This window comes from Galeopterus variegatus, unplaced genomic scaffold (genome assembly GCF_000696425.1).
Source record: "Galeopterus variegatus unplaced genomic scaffold, G_variegatus-3.0.2 Scaffold867, whole genome shotgun sequence".
Lineage (NCBI taxonomy): Eukaryota > Metazoa > Chordata > Mammalia > Dermoptera > Cynocephalidae > Galeopterus > Galeopterus variegatus.
The window spans coordinates 154,567-157,342 of record NW_007726978.1 but is presented as its reverse complement, the minus strand read 5'-3'; positions in this window follow the sequence as shown (position 1 = coordinate 157,342).

Here is a 2,776-nt window from a genome sequence, read left to right as displayed (position 1 = left end):
ACTGGATGCTCTGAATAGCTTTTGTGAATGACCCTTCCACCATTCTTCAGTCTTTGTGCTGGTACGTGCTACCCAGGATTGTCCAACCACAATATGCCACCTGATCTACATCTATCAGGAATATCACTCTACCTTGACTTCTCACAACATTTTAGCACATCCCACAAGAAAATCTCTTTTTCTAAATGTAAAATGCTTTGTCTTTTCAAATAGATTGTAAGTCTGTTGAGGACAGAGGGAAATCCATTTTGGGCCAGAACAATGCCTTATATGGAATAGGTGTCCAATAAAGTATTTGTTGATTAAAAAACCATTCTACTCTTAAAGGATCCTTTTTTGTTTTTGTTCAGTTATGGCTGGTTCTCCATATGAGTAGAGAAAACACAAGGAAACAATATTAAAGTAATATAAGTTTAATAAAGATTTCCTAATATTAACTAATTTTGCAAGGGGAAGTGGAGAAATGAGCCTGTTGTAGACTAGATTTAAATTTTTTAAATAAATGGCCAGTTAGCTCAGTTGGTTAGAGCACCATTTTGTAACACCAGGGTCAAAGGTTCAGATCCCCATACTGGCCAGTAGCCAGAAAAAAAAAAGTTTTAAAAATAAAAAAATGAATTACTATTTCTAGAGAATAATTTAGGAGTTGTTTATTTGTGTAATAGTGTGTTACAAATATTGAGGATTTAAACATTTTGACCAAGTTTCCCCAAAACATGATAGTTTAAGCCTGGACCCTATAAGAAGCTGAAAATGAAAGCCAAGTATCCAAGTACATCCAACACAAATGTAGGTGAAGCTTTTGGAACCTCAAAACCCAAAAGTCTTGATTCTTAATCTGTGACTTCATTCCTGTTCAATCTCTTATTTCCTCAATTTTGTAAAAGGGAAATTATTTCTATTGTCAGTCAAGGGATTTTAAAAATAATAAAACTTCAAAGGTAATACAGTCAAATTAAAAAGTCTATGCTTCAGAATATTTTCCCCAAATACTGCGTGTATGAACTGAGCAAAATGGTTCTTACAAGGTAGAAAATTTTATTTTACTAAAAATAATGTGTCATTTTAGACAAAATTAAAATTTTCCCATGGTTGCTAATATTTCTGCTCATTGAATACCCAATTTAAGCTCAATTCTTCATTGAACATGTAATTAGCATAGAGACAGATAATAGATATAAAGAGGATACAAATATCACATTACTAAATTTTTATTTATTTATTGTATTATTTTATTTTATTTATTTTTGGTGGTTGGCTGGTTCAGGGGATCTGAACACTCGACCTTGGTGTGACTAAATTTTTAAGAGGAATAAAGTAATAAGCATTTGATATGGAATTCTTCAAATGGTTCCTTCCTGAAGGTAATTCAAAATGCTGACCCATGTTGCAGTAGTGTTTGAGAATAAGAAAGTGATGGAGATGACAGAAGACATATTTCCTGGCTCAAGTTGGAGAAGATATAATAAGAAATCATAAACAGACTTGTGAGGTGTAAACTTAGGGAGAAATTTGGTGAGCTCTAAACTAAACTTAAAAAAAAAAAACTAATCTTCCATTTCATTTTGTGCTTAAACTTTTGAAATATAGTTCAAGAAACCAAGAAATCTGAGAAAAAGAATGACATTGTGCTTTTATTTTTTTCTAGTTAAATATACAATGTTGATAACTGTTCTCATGAAATAGACCTTTGTAATTTTACTGATTTACATGAGTTGTGTAAGTTACACAATTTATAAGGCTTGATGCAGAAATGAAGCATTAAGGTGAACTACAGAAATGTTAAGTCAACACACTGATGCACACACACATCTAAGATGTGAATCATGAATCCACTGCTGTGGCCAGAACCTATACATTGATTCTGAAAAAAATGACCAGTTGCTGGTAAAAGTGGAGAGGGCATGGGCCCATTCCAGTCCCTCAGGACTCCATAATGGCTTCTGAGAAAAACAGTGCCATGTCCCAAGAACAGTATGAGGCAGAGGCTCTGTGTAGTTTGCTGTTTAGTTATACTTCTGGTACTAGATTGAATTTCAGATTGAGGGAGTTAGATGATGACTTCTAAGAAATACCCAAGCACCTGGTGTTGGGAAGGTCCCTCTGTCAAAGTTAAAGTGCTCTTTAAATACCACAAATAAACATCACATTGCAGCAGGGACTTTTAGAGGCAAGACTGATTAACCAGGGGCTGAAATCCCTGTATCAGACACCCAAGTCAGTTAAAAACAGAAAGATATCATTATACGAACAATCGGGGGGTGGGGGGTGGGGGGGGAGAAGAGTATGGCAAAATAGACCACAAATCAATTTCATAATAGCTAAAAGTCCTTAATTTAAAAATAGAGTGCTAGAAGATCATACATCTAGAGATTTGAACTTAATAGGACCTAGATTTAAGGATAATGGGTAAAACAACTACCTTGAAGAACATAAGTCAGAAATAACCTAGTTTTGCTAGTGTTTGGTGAAACATTTTGCATAGTGGCTGGAAAGCAGCACTAGAGATTACATAAAATGAAAATATTGGTAGTCACAGGACTTTGAGAAAGGAAGGGAAAAAATTAATGAAAGTGACACACACCAAATGGAGAGGGAGTATGAAGGTCATCTACACGTGGCTCTACAACCCAGGCTAGAGAACTCTTCCTGCTTGTGCATGGTTAATCAGAGTGGAGTCTGGAAAAATCTAAATAAGGATGTAGTTCTCTGACTCACTCAGATCTAACCAAAACAACACTACTGTTTTTGGTTTGGTTTTGGTTTTGGTTTTGGT